The sequence below is a fragment of the Mustela lutreola genome, chromosome 2, assembly GCF_030435805.1.
Source record: "Mustela lutreola isolate mMusLut2 chromosome 2, mMusLut2.pri, whole genome shotgun sequence".
Classification (NCBI taxonomy): Eukaryota; Metazoa; Chordata; class Mammalia; order Carnivora; family Mustelidae; genus Mustela; species Mustela lutreola.
The window spans coordinates 32,439,961-32,462,344 of NC_081291.1; the positions used below are offsets into that span (position 1 = coordinate 32,439,961).

General features: G+C 44.9%; 1 protein-coding gene across 3 annotated transcripts in view; it reads right to left on the bottom strand.

The window, feature by feature from the left end:
• PRICKLE2 (prickle planar cell polarity protein 2) overlaps positions 1-22,384 on the bottom strand; it is a 318,161-nt gene that overhangs the window by 143,053 nt on the left and 152,724 nt on the right. The window contains exon 1 of one of the 3 annotated variants that reach the window (XM_059161425.1): positions 13,293-13,746. The exons of the other annotated variants lie outside the window; for them this stretch is intronic. The gene's annotated coding sequence lies outside the window, so the exon portion shown is untranslated. Of the gene's footprint in view, positions 1-13,292; positions 13,747-22,384 lie in introns of those variants that run through there. 3 annotated transcript variants of the gene reach the window in all.

Consider the following 22,384-nt stretch of genomic DNA (forward strand, 5'->3'; position numbering starts at 1 on the left):
CTTGGTAGGTAAGCGGGCTTATCGCAAGGCCCGTTGCCCTCCTCTCTGCATGAGGGAGCTTGATGGTCCCTGTATTTGCTTTCTGTTCTATGTGACTGCTGACAAACTTTGGTAGGATTCTCATTTTCATTCATGTTTAGGGGGAAGTAGGAGGTGTCACTGAGGCTTTACCCACAGCCACGTGCCCTGGTACGCCTTCACCCGGCTCTCCACTGAAGGATGATGGTCATCAACCTTCCTTATAGGTACTCTGGGAACGCCTTTGGAAGGATCAAGGATACACATCACTCATCACCTCATTCCTTATGAGAGGTCCATGCGGACCTCTCCACGACGCTGAAGGGCAGGCTTAGGGAGAGGGACAGAAGATTCTGGAATTGCGCAGACATGGCTCAAATCCCAATCTGCTCCCTCATGGCCCTGGGGAAGATGGCACTCTCTTTAAGGCGCACCTTCTGCCCTTGTTACACATGGCAGAGAACTCTAGCTCCTGATCCTAACCTCTCTCCTGTCCCCTCAGGAGGTAGGATTCCAACTGTTCTCTGAGCACACTACCAGGGGGAGTAGACAACCTCTTCTGTAGAGGTGTGTGATCGTGTGACCCTCATTGGCCGATGAGAGAGTAGTCGGACTGGGGAACACTTCGAGAGGTCTCCTTAAAAAAGAGAAGGTATGAGCCTCTTCCAACCTTTATTCTTGCTTACGGAGATGCAAACGTGATGGCAGTAGCTGGCCAGGGGGTGATTCTGATGACAGAAGCCATACGCTGAGAGTGGCAGGGCAGAAAAAATAAACCTAGGTCACTATGACACGGTGAAGCTGCCAGGTCAGCCCTCACAGTCACCGCTACACCCCCTTTGCAGGGAGAAAAATAAATGCCTGACACATTCATGCCGCTGCTGAGTTTTTCCCTGTCCTCTGCAGCCCAGCTTCAGCATTACGGATACATGAAGCTCCGCCACAATGTAAATTAAACTATCTATGGTCTACAGGCCAAATCCAGCCCACCTCCTGGCCCAGGAGTGAAAAGCGATTTTCTGAGATAAGCACTTGCCATCAATTTCATGACAGGGAATAGTAACGCCGATCTCCACCTCCTCAAAAGAGAATTTCATTCTTCTCATTAGCAGACCTGTATTATGAAAATGTCATGCTCAGTGATTATCATTACATCGGGAATTCTGTCAACAAAAATCGTGGGGAAATCTGTCCTATTGTTACGTAAGTACCTACATAGTGTCCATGATTTTGCCTCTTTACTTGCAAAACCTAAAATATTTACTGTCTGGCCCTTTACAAAAAAACAAAAAAGATCTGTTGACCCATGACAGCGACCCACGACACTGCTGGTCATATAAAAAAAAGCTTAAGGGGCACCTGGGTGGCTCAGTGGATTAAAGCTTCTGCCTTCGGCTCAGGTCATGATCCCAGGGTCCTGGGATCGAGCACCGCATTGGGCCCCGCACCGGGCTCTCTGATCAACAGGGAGCCTGCTTCCTCCATTCTCTCTCTGTCTGCCTCTCTGCCTGCTTGTGATCTCTGTCAAATAAATAAAATCTTTAAAAAAAAAAAATAATAATTAATTAAAAAGGCTTAATAAATGGCAGCTACTACTATGACTAAATCTCCAAAGGAAGTTGGCCTAGAAGTTGCTCAATTATTTGTCCATTTTTGTGAGACATTATCATCCTCTAGAAAAGTATGCCTTGATTCTTTGTTGACTTTAACAGATAAGACATCTCCCGGAGTCAACCTCACCCTTCCCAAACAGCCCCACTTTCTTTCCCACTTCTTGGTCACCAGGCAATACAAAGTAAACACAAGAGCATAACAAAGACACTCACAACATATTGTTTCCCATGCCTCCCTCCCCACTCCCCCTGTCATAGACATATTTGAAGGCCGCCTATCACAACAAGGGACAAAATGAGCACGACAAAGGAACCAGACAAGCCTAATTTCATAATTTCATTGAGATCTCATCTCTCTGAATGTGTTGGTCAGTATACCTAATATCCATCTTATATTTCCCCAGAGAATTCTGGATTTGACATGTATAATCTGGCACAAATTAACAGAACCCCAGGCAAAGCGACAAATGGGATTCTACCATTCACCGTATGGTAGTAATGCATCATCCATGACCAAACTCAATTCAGGGACCTAGGAGAGACTCTCTCATGCATGTAATACCAGGAACAGTTGAAGCATGAGTTCCAACCTTCCCCAACAAAAGGAAAACCGCATGGCTGAGTTAAACCAGCAGCTTCCAACCTTCATCAGCCACGGTGCCAGGTTTTTGGCTCATGCGCACATCACACCACCAGTTTGTGCCAACTCCTTCCTCCACCCTTCTGCCCCCAACCTTCAGCTGGACTCGCTCTAATCTATAAGACAGTTTGGGTTGTTCCAAATGCCAGGTTTGGGATTATGAAATGGGTGTGTAGGATTACTTCAGGAGAGCCTCAGATGGAGAAGGAAAGGGCCATCTGTGGCGCATCTCATCTCTCCTTAAGACAGTCGGGGAGGAAGGGGCGGACTTCCCACTGGCAGCGGAGGCACAAGTAAAAGAGGGAGGTGCCAGGAGGTGGAGCTGTGCCCCTGGCTGGGTGTTGCATACTTTGAAATGACCACATCTGGTCCCAGCCCACTGAAAGAGAATTTTGCAGTGTGGTGGTTCCAAAAGATTTCAACCATCATGGAAACGTCGGCTTGGCCAACAGTTTAGGAGTGTGGTGGGTAGAAGGGAAGGAGAATGATTCCTTCAGAGCAGCCATGACCTTGGTTAGGAGATGTTCTCTGTGTGGTGAGCTCCTAAATTAGCATGCTACGTGGGTAAAAAAGAGGTCTTGATTCAAAGTACTGTGGATTTTGTTCCAGCATTGTATAGTCCCCAAAGGAAATGTACTAGAGTAACCAAAGTAGTACTCTTCGTAATAACCTCTAACTAGAGACCAACCAAACACCCATCAACAACTGAACAGATACATTGTGGTCTAAGAACAGAATATTAAACAATTAAAATTAATGATGTACAACTACAGACAACAAAATGATTGAATCTCACAAACCAAATGTTGAGTGAAAGCCAGATTCAAAAGAGTACCTATTGTACGGGTCCGTTTAAGATATCAAAACAGGAAGAATCTATGATGCTAGAAGGAAGGAAGGAGGACGGTTAGTGTAAAGAGCCCAAAGAGGGGGGCGCCTGGGTGGCTCAGTTGGTTAAGTGACTGCCTTCGGCTCAGGTCACGATCCTGGAGTCCTGGGAGGGAGTCTCACATCGGGCTCCCTGCTCGGCAGAGAGTCTGCTTCTCCTGCTCACCTCTCTCCTCTCCCGTTCTCTCTCTCTCTCATTCTCTCTCAAATAAATAAATAAAATATTAAAAAAAAAAAAAAAAGGCTCGAAGAGGGCTCACAGAAGAGGCTCTGGGACCCTGGTGACATCTGATTCTTGATCTGGGTGCCGGTGACGTAGGTGTGGTCAGTTTGTAAAATCTCTCTGAGCTGAACACTCGTATTCACTTTCCTTGATTGTATTATACTTTCATGAAAAGATCTGAAAAATCAAAGAAGGGCTTTGAGACATCCAGGATCAGCCACTAGTTCTGAGAGGAACCTGGACATTTCGTGCAAAGCAGCAGCCCCATCACTTTATTTGACAAGAAAGTTCAAAGAGAAGGAACATAGTTAAGAGCGGTAGGAGCAGGGGCGCCTGGATGGCTCAGGCGTTAAGTGTCTGCCTTCAGTTCAAGTCATGATCCCAGGCTCCTGGGATTGAGCCCCACATCGGGCTCCCTGCTCGGCGGGAAGACTGCTTCTCCCTCTCCTATTCCCCTTGCTTGTGTTCCCTCTCTTTCTGTCTCTCTCTCTCTCTCTCTGTCAAATAAATAAATAAAAAGAGTGGTAAGAGCAGCAGCAACAGTAGAAACAGGTCATTAGAGTAACAAGCATTATCCCATTTAATCTTTATAATCATCCTATGAAGTATGTACATTACATCCCATTTAATAGTTGAGGGGTCTGGGGTTTTGAAGGTAAAGAAATGGGCCCTGTCTCCCGAGTAAAGCATTCTAACTGCCTCCCTAGGGAAGCTGTGGTGGGCAGAGCTCTTGGCAAAGCAAGGACCAGATGCAGGGCTTCTGATTCTTGAATCCAATGTCCTTGTATGAGGTTGAAAATGACTCCTCCCCCTACCCCAAGATATGTCCATCTCCTAAATCCTGGAACCTGTGAATGTCATCTTCTTGGAGAAAAGGGTCCCTGCAGGTCTAATTAAAATTCTGGATTTTGAAATGAGAAGATTATTCTGGATTATCTGGGTGAGCCTAAATGTCATTGTAAATGACCTTGTAAAAGGGAGAGGGAGATTTAATAGACACAGCGGGAGAATGCGGCCTGTGAAGAAGAGGCAGATACAGGGAGTGATACACCCACAAACCAAGAAACCCCAAGGATTGTCGGCAGGCACCAATAATGGGAAGAGGCAAGGAATGGATTCTCTCCCAGAGCTTCTGGATGGAGTATGGCCCTGGTGGCAACTTGATTTTCAAAATCTGGCCTCTAAAACTAGGAACGAATACAGTTCTGTTGCTTAAAGCTATCATGTTTATGACACTTGGATATGGCGGCCCTAGGAATATATATTTATATATATATATGATATATTCCCCACTTCCTCAACATCATATGCCATCTTCTAAAGAGAGTGGTCTACAAAAGGGCAACAGGTGTCCCTTAAAAGTATCCTGGGGTCACAAAGATTTGGGAAACAGTGTTAGTAGATTTCTTTATAACTGAACTTCTGAAGGGCGCCTGGGTGGCTCAGTGGGTTAAGCCGCTGCCTTCGGCTCAGGTCATGATCTCAGGATCCTGGGATCGAGTCCCGCATCGGGCTCTCTGCTCAGCAGGGAGCCTGCTTCCCTCTCTCTCTCTCTGCCTGCCTCTCCGTCTACTTGTGATTTCTCTCTGTCAAATAAATAAATAAAATCTTTAAAAAAAAAAAAATAACTGAACTTCTGAGGACCTTGACTATGTTTACTCTACCTTATGTGTGTTTCAGAAGGGATATGGTAACGCAGAATTTCCCAAATCTTACTGGAGGATCCCACCGAACATTTCTAGGAGGTACTATAAGGCGCCATGTTGAATGCACTGATGAGATCCAGGAGGAAAACAAAGGCCTAAAAAGTTAAGGGTTACTACTTCACCAAGCTCATGATTATTTTTCTAAAGCCCCCAAAACACGGCTTAGTAGTTACCAGGTCAAGAGTTGGACCGGATGATCTCCTTGGGCCCTTCCAAATCTAACAATCTTATTCTTTATGGACAAGACCAAAGACGATTCTTGCCCACTGCAGACATGGCTCATCAATCACGGTGCTGCCCCCTGAGCTCCAAAAGGGCCCTTTAATGCTTCCAACCAGAGCTCCAAGCAAACAAACCCTCTGCACTTTTCCTGCTCCAGTGACTAGATGAATAGTATAAATAAACTGGGGCCTGTAGGTTTTCAGAAATGCCAGTATCATTCTCTTCCTACCTAGGGAAGGACATCTTCTTCACCAATACTCGTTGGATTTTACTCATTTCTAGGATATGCAATCCTTTGCTCTGATTTTTTAAATATATTTTTTAAAGATTTTATTTATCTTTTTGACAGACAGAGATCATAAGTAGGCAGAGAGGCAGGCGGGTGGGGGGGGGGGCGGAGCAGGCTCCCTGCTGAGAAGAGAGCCCAATGTGGGGCTCGATCCTAGGACCCTGAGATTGTGACCCCAGCTGAAGGTAGAGGCTTAACCCACTGAGCCACCCAGGTGCCCCTTTTGCTCTGATTTTTAAATGAGTACTCCAGTAATGATGTTGGGTGAGAGTCTTTGGGAACAGGGAGGGGAGGAAGTCTCAGATACTAGACATCCAGTCTACCTTTGTTCTCTGGGCAAGATTTTCTCCAACAGATTAAAATATATTTGCATGTTTACTGCCCTGTGAGTTTCAATTTGTGGGCGTTTCAGTGAATTTTAAAAATCTTTGCATCGCGGGGCACCTGGGTGGCCCAGTTGGTTAAGCGTATGCCTTTGGCTCCGGTGTTGATCTCGGGGTCCTGGGATTGAGCCCCACAAGGGGCTCTCTGCTCAGTAGGGAGCCTGCTTCTCCCTCTGCCCTGTGCTCTTTCTCTCTCTGAAATAAATAAATGCAACCTTTTAAAAGAAAAAAAAAATTGTTTTGCATCTCAAGTAATGCTCCCAGAGCTGATCTAGTAAGATTTCCTCAGCAGGAGAGCTCCAAGGCTCACGGTCTTCAAAGAAAACCATTAGCCATGGGGGCAATTTTTAGAAGGTGACAAAACACTAATGCCTCACTCCCACTGTGATAACACCTTCCTCCAAAGAGTTTATAGACCTCTACAAGGAGCAGCTATCACCAACCTTGTTTTATAATTAAACAAAACAGAACAAATGGAGGGTCAGAAACATTAAATATGTGGATTTAGTGGGGTCACAAAACACATTCCCATCCCCAAGGAAGAGGGAGATGAGAAAAGGAGAAGAGTAATAAAACAGAACTTTAAAACTGTTTATTAACTAACAATTTTCTAGCAGTTGCTATGTCAGACACTGAGTTAGATGGCGGTCATTCAACTTCATGAGCCCCTACTGGGTGGCAGTTCTGTGTACGAAACATGGGAAGTGAATGACATACTCCCTGCCCTTCAGGAGGGAGAAGAAGACAGTGACCACATCGAAAAACACTTCTATCTTGAGAAGTGCTTTGAGCAAAAATTAGTTAAGCAATGTGGCAAAGAAAAACAGTGTCTGTGTGTTGGGGGGGTGGGGTTGGTGGTGAAGCAAAGTCATGTAGGGATTCTTCTTGGTAGAATGATGCTTAAGTTAAGAAGGTCAGTGATGAGAAGCTACCAGCCCAGCAAAATTCTAGAGCATTCTGACCAAAAGGAACAGCAGGTACAAAGGCCCTGAGGCAGGCAGGAGCTTCTGGGGTTAGAGAGCTGGTATGACTGAAGCACAGGTACTAGAGGTTGGGGGAGGGAGACGTCCTTACAGAGAAATGTTTGTGCCAGTGTTGTTGGACTGGGAGTGGGGGATCTCGTAGCTCATAGTAATGTGTTCAGTTTGTCCTTACTGTCACTAGCATCAGAAGGTGCTAATAAGAGAGGGAGAGAATCTGATTGAAGCTTTAGAAACACTAGGTATTTGGGAAGGTGACTGAATAATCAAAGTGAGGCATGATGGCGGCATTCGGAAGTCGTGCCTGCAGACACAGTGAGCAGTGGCCCCACTTGGGATATTTATCTATCAAATATTTATCTATCAAATTTTTTTAGGGAGGTATAATTTACATACAGCAAAATGGACATTTTACCTGGAGAGACTGACCAATTTTGACAACCACCTAGCCCCATGAAACCCATACTCTAATCAAGACATAAGCCCCTTCAGAACCCTATGAAGTTACCTGAAACCCCTCTGTAATCAGCCCATCTTCTTCCTTCCCCATGTCCCAACTGGAATATATTTTTGAGGTTGAGCTTCAAGGACTTATTCTTACTGGACTAGACAAAGGTGTGTGTGGAGCTGATGTTTGTAGCTCAGCAACTGGGTGACTGGGGCAGGTTGTGTGGGGGGGTCCAGTTGCTGGTGAAGACTTGGGCAGAGGAATAAATCTAGGGTTGTGTTTTGACACAAGAGGTCTGAGAAGCCTGTTTCATATCTAACAAGGACACTAAGAAGAGACGTGTGTCCATGTCTAGAGCTCAGGAGAGAGTTCCAGGCAGAATATGTTGATTTGGAAGTCATCAGTCGGTGACGACATGCGGCCAAGGACGGATGTTGGCAAGTGTGCAAACAAACAAAAATGAGCAACAGAAAAACAGAGAGAGAGAGAGAAGCGCAGTCCAACTTAGAATAAGTGGAGGAGAACAAGGAAAGGAAAATACAGCAAGGGGAACATACAGAGGGTCAGAGAGAGAGAGAGAAAGAAAGCTGGAAGGAGAGAATGACATTCCTAGAGGGCTCAGACGAGCGTTTCTGAGAAGTGGAAGGCAATCTCTTAACTTATTTATTTAAATAAACTCTGTGGGGTAGGTACCGCTATTATTCCCGTTTCAGAGAGAAGGGAACAGAGGTTGCGCGATGTGAGTGACTGGTCTGAAGGCACACCCTAGTAAGTAGTAGCCGCCATCTTACACAGCAACACCCTCAGCTGTGTTCTGGGATCCCCTGAACAGGGAACACGCAAAGCCAAAGAGGTTTCTCTACTCCAGGGCTCAGTGTCTTTAATGTGCTAGCATGAGCCGTGATTCCTCAACAAAAGACACAGGATGTCACATGTTGCAAATATACATGGAACCATTTTTTGCCTTCCTGTTTGGAAGACCAATCTGCCGACAGGTGCTCCCTGGAACACAGAATGAGAACCACCGCTTGCCTGAAGGTAACATAAGCACACCTTCAGAATGTGTTTGAACAAAGCCCAAATTGCTTCCATGGTCGTTATGTCACTTGTACCCCAAGGAGAAAGGGTTGACAGGAGCATTCCACTGTACAGATAATGGAGGCAAAGCTCAGGAGGTTAAGTGGTTTGTCCCATATCACAATCTTGCAGCAATTAAGCAAGATAAATCAGCACCCGTCCGCATGCCCAGAGGCAAGAGAAACCAGGTCAGGCCAAGGGGGAATCAAGCAAGAGGTCTAAATGAGACTCCTCGGTCTCTGCCTCTCTTCTCAACATTTCCTTTGTGTTGTTTTCTGCAGGAATCGACCCAGAATGGGGGGCGTTTAGACAGAAGACTGAGATAGAAGAGGGGCTTCAGGTGGGCTCAGGTTATGGGTATCAGAAAAAGGTTTCTACCTCCTTGGGCTTGGGAATCATGAGGGGTCATGCAGGAGGACTCCGGGGAAATGTACAGAGAGAAGACAGGAGGTGGCCCTGGGAATTGTGGAAGGGCCCACTGAAGGGGACCGAGCTGCCTTAAGGGCTCTAAAAGCTGGGGGACTGAAAAGCACCTTAAGGATAAATTAATCTGATCTTGACTTATCTCGGCTCGGCAGTTAGAGAACTCAGGGCAAATTACTTAGACAATCCTTAAGTATTAATGTTAATGCCTACACCCCTATTCAGTCCTTCCTAAATTCGGCCAGAGCAGACAGCATAAAAGGGGTCCCTGCGGACTAGTGTCTCCTAGAGGCCAGCATTGTAGAGAAGGGTCTTTAGAAGAGACAGCTGGGGGAAACGGTCACTAGATCCCACTTGTAGGGAGAAGACCTCCCAACCACCAAGAGAATAGGCCTGAGCACAGGGACAGTGGAGTTGGAGAGTTCCCCAGCATGGCCACTTAGTAGCTGTGTGACCTCAGGGTGTTACTGAACCTCTCTGAGCCTACTCTTCCTTATCGGTGAAAGGGGGATGATAAGAGCACCTATTTGGGTTATAGTGAGGCTTCTGAATGATAATGGACAAAAATGCTAAGTGTGTTTCAAACTAGAGTCCAAGGTCCCACCTAGGATTCTTCTTAAAATGCAAATTTCCAGGTCACACCACAGATTTACTGAAACAGAATCTCAGATGGATATTCTTACATGCAGTCAAGTCTACGGTTGGTAAGACATTTAGTCTATGCGTGGCAACAGTAAGTAACAGCTATCATTCTGTTTATCATTTACAAGATGCATATATGGGACCTCTACTCAGGCTGGACAGCCAAGCGCTCAAAAGTGAAACTATTTGAGGTGCTCTGGGGTGGGAGAGTCTATCAGGCATCTAACTCTTGCCTTTGGCTCAGGTCATGATCTCAGGATCCTGATGGAACCCTGCACAGGGCTCTGCACTCAGCTAGGAGTCTGTCTGAGCCTCTCTCTCTCTCCCTCTCCCTCTGGTCCACAACCCCCCACCCCTGCCTCACACTCTCTCGCTCTCTAAAATAAATAAATAAACCTTAAAAAAAAAAAAAAAGGCAACACAAAAACCCTGGAATTGTCTGAAATCCAGTTCAACGGGTATCTGCTCATTCTCAGGAACCTAAACAAAACCTTGATCCCTGAAAAAATTAAAATGCGTAATTAATGGCAGCCCAGGTGAATGCAAAGGAACCTCTTGCAAATGTTCCCAACAAATTAAGTACTCACAGTTTTAGTTTGGTTGGTTGGTTTAAGAAAGAGTGGTATGAAGCAAATTTTCAAAAAGGTGGTAAGCAATGTCACATACACACTCCCTGTGGAACTGGCATCTTCTTGAAGGGTGCTTTGTGAGGAGAGAGCCCCCTGTGATGGGTACCGTGATATCTATACACAGGCTGGCTGGTAAAAGTCAAATATGAAGCAATCCTCAAAGGCCTCTGGGCTAAATTTGCAGGGAAATTGTTTATGAGTTTTCCCAGACACTGAGTCCCACAGTACCTGTGTCTGTCTGTCCCCTCCACCGCCCCTACACCTTCCATTGTTCTGGAAAACGTCCAGATACAATCTCTGCAAAAAACGCGTCTCCCCCTGCTTGTCGCGCAGAGCAGCAGGATATGAAAAAGAACGTCACCAAAACAACTGCCTGGTAATCAAATGCTAAGTATCCTGAAAAAGAATCCCTTGCCATTTCGATTTTGAGAAAATAAAAAATAGCAGCAAAGAAACGGGTTTTTTTTTTTTTTTTGAACACTGCATTTAAACTCTTGCTACAATTTTCATAAAGTTTCATTATATGCAACAAGGATTACCATCCTATGCTCTGTTAGCTTAAAAAAAATTTTTTTTTTACTCCCTCTCCTTCCTCTCCTTGACAGGGGAATAGTTCTCTGGGTTTATTTGCACCCAGGGATCTCCCATTTGATGATGTGGCTAGGAAGTGCTTAATGTGATGGGGTACCTTTCAGGAAAGATTAAGAAAAATGGCCTGGGGGAACACAGCGCTTCTGAGGTTTGGTCTTCCAAAGTATTAACACCGGCAGATCTCTGTAAGCACCACGACAAAGCAGCATGTTGTGTCCCTCGGTTGTCCCTTACAGTCTTCCAAATGCCATTCTCCACGCTGCTGATGCATGATGTCCTTTCTGGTGAACTCAACACAGAACCACTGAGCCTTCTCTGCACATAGCTCTGCACAGACCACAAATGTTTCCACCAAATCGGTGAGCGCTAGCTCCCATCCTGGCGCATCTCCTTCCTTGAGACATCTGTGTCCCTAAGGATACCAATCCCGGCTTATAGGAAATCTGGGGAAAAGCAGCCAAGTGTTTTTCCTGCTGAGGCTAGGGGGAGGAGGCCCGTGGGGAAGTACGCTGGATAAAACTGTCTCAAAAATAAGTTCCGTCTTAAAAAGCTCATGAAGGGAATGAGAGAGTTATTTTGGTTTCTAAAACGAAAGCACCACCCCAAAGTTAAAAAATAAAAGGCTTGCTGATGGAGCAGCTCGGAAGACTGGGAGTCGAGGTTATCACGGCAGAAAGATTGCCTGGTAACAGAGCTTTCTTGTTTTACACCCAAAGCTGTGTACCATCTGAGGCTGATTCAGGAAAATACTCAAATCTCCTGGTAATTTCCTGCAGACAGGACGTTTAATCATCTCCAAGCCTCCACCGCAAAAGGGGGTGGGGGGAGGTGGTGGGAGAAAAAACCTAAACCAAATGATTCACACTCTTAAAAGGAATCTGCCTTCAGAAGGAGAACCATTTTCTACTCTTGAAAAGCAGCCACAATTTGTTATTCTAACAAAGTGTTTCTTTCCTCCAAACAGAAATAAAAGTCACTCGAGGAGGGCTTGTACTGATTTCTGTTCTGCATTTCTTGAAACTTCCATTCAGTCAACAGTTTCTCCTGGCAGGTTCTCAGAAATCCAGGGAGAGCTGGGTAGTCAGTGACTAAGAACACAGGATCATTTTCATAAGCCTCCCTTCCCCCGACTTTTTTGGCCCCATGGGAAGATGTTTTATTGTAGGACGAGCAGAATTAGCTGCACATATAAATTCTTCACTGCTCAGCTCACTTGACACCTTTATCTGAATTGCCCAATGGCTGACTTGGCAATGGATGATTTGAAAAGGAAATGCCCAAATCCTCCCCAAGCAGTGTTTGTTCACTCTGTGCATACGGGGCCATGTCCATCCCTCTAATTCTTCAATGAGTTGCAAGATAAAAACTTCTGTTTGCAGAAAGCAGGGAACCCAAAGCATACAAATGATTTACACCACTTCAACAATTGGAAAGAAAGGCCAGCCCAGCAAAACACCGAAATAACTTAATATAGGCAGAAATGGAGTTTGGCAGTCCATGCATCAGACTTTGCTCTGATTTGGGAAGGCATCGTTTCCAGCTGCCCCATCTTAAAAAAAGAAAAAAAACATCTGACTCTTTTGTATTAGGCTTCCAACTTCTTGCTTAGGTTATATGCAAGTGAACAGACAGATTAGCAAGGGAGAGGAGGGAAGCTAAAACTTTTAATCTTTTCAATAAACCTTACCCCCCCCAACCCTATGGATTATGTTGGTTTTAAAATTCCCTAGGATACAGCTGCCCAGGCGCTCCAGATAGGCACAATTCCAGTCCCCCTCAAGTCCTCACTCGCCCGAAACAGAGGGTACATTGGAAAAGCTGGAAGAGGAGAATTTCAATTAATGACCTCCCCCAAAACCTTTCCCCATCTTACAGACTCCCCTATGTGAACTAGAAGAAGGAAGAAGACGGGGAGAGGGGATCTCTCCCCTACATCTCCCCCTAATGCACAGAGAACACATGCACAAATCCAGAATCGCTTACTGACAGGAATCTACGATGGCGAAGAGGAGGACTGTTAAAAGTTCTAGGAAGGCAAGCAATAAGGAGTGTGGGGAGAAGTCCTTGGTTTTTTCCTGATCTTTCTGAAGACACGGAAAGTATTTTTTGATACCGTAAGGGAAATAAGTAAGTAGGTCATTAGCAGTAAATGCATTGTAAATATTTGAGGAAAATGAATCATAAGAGCATAATGACTGTTCAAAAAGCAAGTTAGGAGAAGTTTAAATGTTTCCCCCCCCAAAGTCGTCCTAATACGGTCACAACACCCCCACCTCCTGGTATCATTACTATTATTACTGGTTAATAAAGTGCGCAATAGCCAGCAGACAGCTCAAAATGATCCCTAGGTCCCCACCCTAGAGCTCGGGACATCCTCAGTGTCTCTGTGTTGCCAGGCGCACCACTGCCAGACGTTAGTGCCCCAGCTCCAGGCCCCTTTCCCTGGGAAAACCTGAAAACCGGGAGCAAAGGCGCCCCAGCGCCCCCTCCGAGCTCCCCGGCCACAGGAGGGCCACTTACCCGGCTCAGGCTTGCATTGCTCGCCGCTGCGGCGCCTCCACCGGCGGGGGACTCAGGGGGGAAGGGGGAGGGGGCCCGCAGACCTAGGGGCAGGGGGTGCGGCTGCGGCTAAGAAGCCCAGCAGGGCGTCGGCCGCCAACTGCCCGGAGCCAGAGGGGGCCCTGCAGGGGCTCCGCGCAAGGGGGGTGACATTCCCGGGGGCTGTGGCAGCTGCTCCGAGCGCAGCAGCTCCGGCTCCAGGAAAATCGCTCAGGTCCTGGGGAGAGAAGCTTCAAGCTCTCCAGACTGCCTCCCTGCTGCTTAAAGGGACACCTCTCCACCTCCCACTCCGCTTATTGGTGAAAATTCCGAGCCACAGGCCAATCCTAGTCCTGTTCCCGAATTGAGATTTCAATCAAGGGAGCTAGTACTTTAAAATTAGAAAAGGCTGATGGGTGGTGGTGGTGCCGGTGCTGGTGGGGCGGGGTGGGGTGGGGTGGGGTGGATGGGCTGGGGGGGAGGGGGTTCAGCCCCCTTTCCGATGCATGCAGAGATCCTAAGAGCTGGCTGGGGCTGCAAGAGCCAGATTATAGGGTAAAGAGCACTGGAGGAAGACAGGGAGCATGCTGGACCCTTGTCCTTCACTCCTCTGGTCCATCTTCCCCCAGCTCACTCCTTGTTCAAGGGTCATCCAGTTTTTCACAGATGCTGGAGACCCTCTATGCCTGGGAAGAGCCTTCAAGCTCTGTGCTTCTAAAGCTCCCCTATTATCTCCCCTTGCAGACACTCATCACGCTTTTTTTTTTTTTTTTTTTTTTGCTTAATCTGTCTCTGCTTTCACACTGCATGTTCCACCAGAGCAGAAATGATTTCACCAATAATCACAGTATCATTCCCTGCCTGGAACACTAGGAGCCTCAGGAAATCTCTGAGGAGGGAAGGAAGGAAGGATGGACAGAAGGCAGGAGGGAGGAGGAAGGGGAAGTCCTGGAGCCTTTGTGACAATACAAATGTTAATTAAGAGGTAGTATTCAAGAGGCCAGGCACTAATCTCAGACACAACTGTATCCAAATGGGGCCTCTGCTTCTTGCTAATTATGTAAATAACCTGTATCTCAGTGTCCTGGTCCATACAGCAAGATGCTGTCCGTCTGTCTCATGGAGTTGTCAAGATCACATTAACTCGTGTCTGGAGCAGAGAAGACACTCAGTCAAGGGCTCCAATAGCTGTTGTTATTACCAAAATCAAAATACATCTGCTTGAGGTTGGGTTTGGTCTGATTGTTGGTTTAGCTTTTCTGTTAAGTACCCAGTTAGTCATGAAACAGATCTGAATTCAGGGCAGATTCAGCACTGAATGGTCCCACGTGGGGTGCCAGAGTCACCAATGAAGGATAACACCCTTGAGTGCAAGGAATTCATAGTGGGGCTTGGGGGTGGGGGGGTGGTTAGCCAGGGTTTCCCAGAGAAACAGAACCAACAGGATACACATAAATTTGAGATTTATTAAAGGAACTGGCTCTCATAGTCATGGAGGCCGAGAAGTCCCATGATACACAGTTTGCAACTTGGAGAACCGACAGCATAATTCAGTACAGGACTGAAGGTCTGAGAATCGGGAGCCAGTGGTTTAAGTCTTGGTCTGCGTCTGAAAGCCTGAGAACCAGGAACAGTGCTGTCTGAGGACAGGGGATGTGGATGTCTCTCCTCAGGTAGAACACTGACCTTTCCTCCATGCTTTTGTTCTACATAGCCCTCAAAGTCATGGGTGATGCTCACCAGAATTGCTGAGGGCAATCTCTGTGAAGTCTATTGATTCTAATGTTAATCTCTTCTGGAAACACACTTGCAGACACACCCCAAAATAATGTTGTACCAGCCATCTGGCCATACGTTAGCCCAGTCAAGGTGACACATAAAATTAACCATCATAGGGTGGGGAAGAAGAGAGAAAAACAGAGAAACAGGTCAACAAAGAAAACTATGTTAAGTGATACACAAGCAAAGACACATATACAGGAATGTCTACTAGAAGATAGCTTATAAGCTCAAAATAACTGAAAAAATTATCCAATAGGGAAATGGTTAAATAAATTATAGTACCTCCATTTAAGGGGATATCATGCAGTCATGACAAGAGACATAGCTGAGTACACTGATATATGATGAACTCCAAAACATATTGCTAAGTGCAATGTAAAAGGTAAAATATATTCTCACTAGCATAAATAAATCTTCATGTATTGTGTCTACATATGCATGCTCTATATACACAAAATGCCTCTAGAATGATACCTCAGAGAGTGCTAAAGGTTATTATATCTGGCAAGGTGATCTGAGAACTACACAGGTCAAAGACAGGAAGGAGACTAATATTTCATAATATGCCCTTGTGTATAATTTGATTATTTTACCATGAACTTGTAGTAAGTTCCTAGTTCTGGGCAATGTGGCAAAAAATGGCAGCCTGAAAATTCCTACCCTTCAAACACCTAGATATGCTAGATAAAATATTTAACAAATTCTTTGAGCGCTTAACCCATAACAAGAAGAGGAAAACACCCAGGTGGTAGAAATACAGAGGCATCCGAAGAAAAGAATGGTAAGCCTATAAACTCATGAGGTTGAGGGAAAGGTGGTGGCAGCAGGGCAAGATTTGTCTTGATTCCCTAGGGTGAGGGATTTAATGCCCATGCAGGACAGGAGGTAAGGGCTCTGGATAAGGAGAAGCAGGAAGTTGTTACATGTCCCCTGTAGAAAATCAGGAGCACTCACTGAGGGTAGCACCCGTGAAGAACACATAGATTGGAAAAACTGTCGACCAGCCCAGTAAAACTTGTCTAATCTTGACGTGTGCTCTGAGTGGGAGGGAAAAGTTTAAGCTAAGAATTAGAAACCCTAGGCTTGTGCCTTTCTTGAGAGTAGAGTAGGAATTACCAAGGCCTAACTGAAAAATAAATATAAAAACTGGTCCTGTTCATGACACACCTGGAACACCTCACAGAGGCAGATGAAAAATTGTCCTGGAGAGCCAGTTACATAACCTGGGCTACACCTGGCCCAGCAAAAACACAAGCTCCCACAAGTACGTTACAGGGCACCCAGGAAACTGATAAGACTCAAGTCAACAAATATGAGGATGAGACCTCACGAGTTCAGGGTCACGAAACAACATTCTGAAAAAGAACATGCAACAAAGTCTACAATGATTAAAAACATGAAACCTAGAACTAAATGCCTAAAAGGGAATAAGAAGTGATTTCTATCTCTCCCCACTGATTCACTGACATTAAAAACTCAATCAATCGGTTAAGCAGGAAGTCAGGTACTACTAAAGAGAGAAACAGATCTTAGGACGTAACACAAAATGAGGCACAAAGGGATTAAGTGTTGAAAGAGATGCCAGAGAGGGTCAGAGATAAGAGAAGAGAATGAGAAGGCACAACATATGTCTAACAGGAGTCTCCTAGGAAGAGAAGAGAGAAATTGGGGAGAGGCATAATAGCTTAATAGCTAAGAAATTTCTAGAATTTATACAACTCGTGAATTCTCAGATTCAAGAAACACAAAGTATCTGAAGCCGGATAAATAAATGTAAGAACATCTGCATGTATTAATTATTCATAAAATTACAGTTAATAAAGCAGTGACATGTTAAAAAATCGAATGGCTTAATAATGCAAAGACAGACGGAAGCAGAAGGCACTTAGAAGAGCAGAGAGGCAACTCTGCCCTTCCACATTTAGAGCTGGATTACATTTTTCTAAATCTTTTCTCCTCAAATATAATGAATTCTAAACTACAATAGATTGTTGAAGGCCTAGCTGTACATCATATATGGTGCCTAGGTAAGAAGGCAAAGTGGCAGAGGTCTCCTGGGAGAGAGGGACTCAGTCAGCCATCAGTCAAATGTGGGTGGCCGAGTGGCAGCAGAGAAACAGCCCATCGCAGAACAGGGAGTATTGTAATAAAGGAGTATAAACTGCTGTGGAAACACAGAGGCAGAACATCTCAACCAGCCTTGTCTCAAGGAAGGCTTCGTGGAGGAAGTAACATCTGCACTGAGAGAGCTGGCATCTTTGGGGGAAAAGACTCTAGAGTTAGGCCTGGCTTTAAATCCTAGGACTGCCACTTATTATGACCTTGTGACTTTGGCCAAGTTACATGACTTCTCCAAAGCTCCTTTATCTCACATTTGAAATGAAATTCATATCACTAGTCTTGGGGTTATTTTGAGGTTTAGAGAAAATATATATAAAGCATTTAGCAGAATACCCTACCTACAAGTGACTTTCCATTAAATGGGCAGCTAGTATTTTCATTAGATGAAACTTAGTGTCTGGGTTGGGGGGAAAAAAAACAGCTTCTGTTTTTAAAAGATGATTTTTTTTCCCCCCTAAAAGTTAAAGAAAACAGAGGTTTGCCAAAGTTTCATCAAACTACCTTGAGGAATATGAAGTATTCACCGAGTATCTACCCTGCAAAAGGCATATTATCACACTATCAAAATATAAAAAGTTACAAGATCCAGACCTTTCTGTAAGGAACCTACAATCTACTTCCCCCAAAATAACTCAAATCTGCATATTTTGTGTCAAATACATGAATCCCCCTGATGTTAAATCCTGAAACGGGCAGAAATTCTACCTAGAGCAGTAAAACTTCAGATTCTCAGCCACAAGTCAAGTTGTAAGAATTCAGAATCCAGCATGGGATGGATTAAATGGATGCCCCTCTGTATTACTCAATAGGTTTATGAATGACTGGGACAATGGATGGAAGGGAAACTCATCAAGTCTAGCTAATAATGCCAAGTTGCTTGGCTCTGCCAGTGCTCGGTGGATAAAAGCACACATCGATCTAGCCAGCCTGCAGGAATGGACAGAATGAAAGCAGACAAAATTCAGTCACGGTAACTGTTGTGCCTGCCCTTTAGAAGAAGCACTGATCTGTATAGTCTTAGGGAGGTAGGGAAGAACTGGCCAAGGACCTGCTTTCTATTCATTCCTGGTGCACCATGTCACCAATATTTATGGAATGTCTACTGTGAGAAAGGGTTTGCCTTATAGGCTAGATAAACATGGAAAAACACGAATAAAACACAATGCCTGGCTTCAAGGAGCATAAAATAAAGTGATCTGAAAACCTCTTCACTTGAAACTACTACCATGGCTTCCAACATTGTTCCTTCTACCGTGAAATGGTGATGTAACCTTTACAGATTAAGCACCATCACGTTGCAGAATGGCAAATAGATTTCATCTCTTGGACTAACACTGATTGATTAGCCGTGGCTTCCTGGAGTGCTGACTTGACAAGAAGTCTGAGACTACCTTTGGCAGGCAAGCGTTGCTGTGATTGATTAGTGATGTCTGTCATGGGATGGGAAAGGAGTGACAGCACTAGCGCTGTAAATTTGACATCTCCCATCCAGTTCAACCCCCTCGTTCCACAGATGAGAAAACAGAACAGATCTTTCTTTCTTCCTATGGCATTATAAATTCAGCAACTCTAGCAGGGGCAACCGAGGAGAAACTCCATATCTGAAATGTTGCTGAGAGAGAAAAAAACATCTATGGCTTAGAATATTTCTGATGAGCTTTTAAGATATGCACTCGAATCCTTTAAGAAGCTTTATATTCTGTAGCAAACTAACTAAATGGAGGAAGCTACCAACTTTGATCTGGTTAGCTGCAAAGGGCAACCCCCTGCCCCCCAAGACATACACCAGATCAAATTAAACACATATCATTTGAATATGCCTGAAGATTTAAAATGCATTGGGGGACGTAAATGTCTATAAATAAAGCATATTTCAGAAACACAACATGAATAAATACACAGAACGGCAATTAACATGGTATTTAAGACAGGACGAAGATTTTTATCATTTTATTCTATTAAATGGTATTGATATCATCCACCAAAGAAAGGAAAAGAGAAGCCCTTATTTACTTTCATACAGACACCTTATATCCTGGGGACTCTGTAACACTAACTACGGAGATAGGGTCTGTCCCTGTTAAGCATTTCCACGCCCAATCTATCAACACTCACAGCCATCACCCTGCCCACTCACAAAGAATCCAGGCTCATTTGCTGCAAAGGACAAAATAGTATAAACGGACAACAGATAAGCAGGAAGCCCAACCCCAGCCTGACTCAGATACAAAGAACAAATTGTAGCATTTGATTAATATGCCAGCTCTTCTGTCATGCCAACTGCAAAGTGAATTTTACAGAAAACCAACTCTTTGAGAAATAGGTCTAATTAATTCAGTTACATAAACTCCAGTGAAATATTAGGGGGAGGGTGTGAGGGGGGGAGAGAGAAAGAGAAGGTGAGGATGAGGAGGACGAGGAGGGATTAATGGAGGGAAAGAGGGAAAGAGGGAGGGAATGAATGAATGAGAGACTATGAATGGGTGCTCTGGAGGCCACGAGGTTTACCTTAGGGAGCAAAAAGCTTTTTCTGACTTAAGAAGACAGAAAGCCTATATATATTCCAACCAAACACACTATTAGAGGTCTGCATAAGAAACTGAAGGGTAACCCACCACAAACAATTCCTCAGTGCATCAATTAGCCAGACGAGTTCTCCCGCTCTCCTGCAAGACTCCCTTACTTGCATACCCGCCTATAGGATTTCTCCCAAATCTGCTTTAAAGAAGTACCATGTTCATAATTTGTTAAATGGAATGTGACTTGTATTATTATTTAGAATGACTATACTGTGGTATATCCATATAATGGACGACTTCTCAGCAATTACAAGGACTGAACATATGCAACATGAGGGATAAATCTCAAATGCATTTTGCAAAGAAAAAGCCAGACTGAAAAGGGTTCATATTATAGGAATCCATGACATGGAATTTTGCCAAAGGGCAAAATTATAGGAACACAAAGCAGATCAGTGGTTGCCAAAGGCTGGAGGTGGTAGGTGCGATTGAGAAGCACGAGGGACTTTTGGGAGGGGATAGAACTGATCTGTATCTTGACTGGGGGCGTGGTTACGTGACTGCACACATTTATAAAAATTATGAAATTGTAAACCCAAGAGTGAATTATACTGTATGCAAATATGAAAGTGAAAAAATGAAACAAAACAGATAAAAGGCCAAAGTCAAAATCATCCCTAGTATCACTTTGGGTTTTTTTTTTTTTTTAAGATTTTTATTTATTTATTTGAGAGAGAGACAGTGAGAGAGAGCATGAGAGGCGGGAAGGTCAGAGGGAGAAGCAGACTCCCCATGGAGCTGGGAGCCTGATGCGGGACTCGATCCCGGGACTCCGGGACCGTGACCTAAGCCGAAGGCAGTTGCTTAACCAACGGAGCCACCCAGGCTCCCCACTTTGGTTTTAATTATTCTGTATTAACGACTTTTCTATTGTCTTATTTTTATAAAGATGTTTAACAAGTCACTCAAAAAAGTAACTTGGGAACTGTGGCCTAAGGCTGTAACCCTCATGTTGCTCTTTCTTCACTAAAAATGGAGATACCTTATCAAGTTTTAGAAAAGCAGCAACCCTAGCCCCCAAATGAGATCCCCTTCTTGATGTATCTGTGAGGTTTAGAAGATTGGAAAGAGCATTTTTAAGGATGCGTGACTGAGTGGTGGTATAGCCACCCCAAACCACCTCACGTTTTGGGAAATGGTGTTATAGATTGGAAGGTCCATCAGGACTTGTCTCTCTCTTGTCTTTCACAGCATCCTCGGGGCTATCAGAGAAAGCACTTGATGAATATTCATAAAACAAAGGAAAGGAACCTTTTTACTGTGTCCCACACTCCAGCCCTCCGAGGAGGTTCATCACTGGACAGCTGGCTCCTGGATGAAGTTCTTCCTTCCAGTAAACCGGCAGCCAACACTAGCAATATGGAGCACACAGAACCAGCACAGACAACTCTCCCACTCAACATCCTTCAAAAACCCTAGCTTTCTCTTCTGTCGTCTTACTTCCATTAACTGGTCCTCAGGGGATATGGTTTCAAACTCTTTGACACCCCAACCACCCAAAATAGGGTGGCTGTGGAGAAAATTTCCCCCTGTATTTTTAGGAATATTCCTTTGGAGGTATATGTCACTTTCAGTCATGCTGACCTGTATCCAGATTTTTTTTGATGGTTGGGGTGGGGGTGGGGAAGCCCATTATTCTGGCAAACAGATTTGGAAAACAAAGAAGCATTACGCAGATGACCAACCCCTCTCCATTTCCTCCCACTCTGTCCTTTTATAAACTCATTCAATCCTTGCAAAGGCCCTTGGAAATAGGGATTAGGATGAGGAGGCACAGCAGTTTAGTTAACTGTCTCTAGTAACACAGCTTGTAAGTGGCAGGAATGGGATTCAAACCCATGCAGTTCCGCTTCCAGATCCTTGAGACGTACCTGCTCACGTGTACCGACCACTGGCTAATACGCAGATGCTGTCACCAGAGACATTCGGAAGAGAGGCAGAGCGGAAACTGAGCGAAGTAGTTTACTTCTATGAACTTTTCATGCACTTATCCATCTGCCTGTCTACCTTACACTTACTGACTACTATATGCAGGCATTATGGTAATAAGCTCTGGGGACACAGATACAAAAAAAGACTCAGACGACACTCAAAAGGAACCCACAGTCTGGTGGGAGAGAGACAGATCTGTCACACATACATACACCCAACAGAGGCCCGAGTGAGTAGCGTATCCCAGGTATGGAGAAACGCTGCACAGCAAGTCACATGGACCAACCAGCGCAAGAAGGTGATGTTGGCAGCAAGTCCTGAAGAATGAGTAGGAACTCTTGGGGTGGAAAAGCGGAGAAGCATAGCCAGGCAGATACAATAGCAGATCAACATTCAAAAAGCTAGACAGAGACCCTGGAGGGGCAATTCATAGAGTAAATCAACCTTGGCACTGGTGATACTGGGGGCCAGATAATTCTTTGTTGCGGGAGCTACTCTGCGCATGCAGGATGGTTAGCAACATCTCCGGCTTCCATCCGCCGCATGCCAGGAGTATCCTCTCTAGCTGTGATGACCCAAAGCATCTCCAGATATGGCCACGTGTTTCTGAGCAGCTCATCCCACTGAGAATGTAGACAAATGGGGAAGCGTGTATGTACA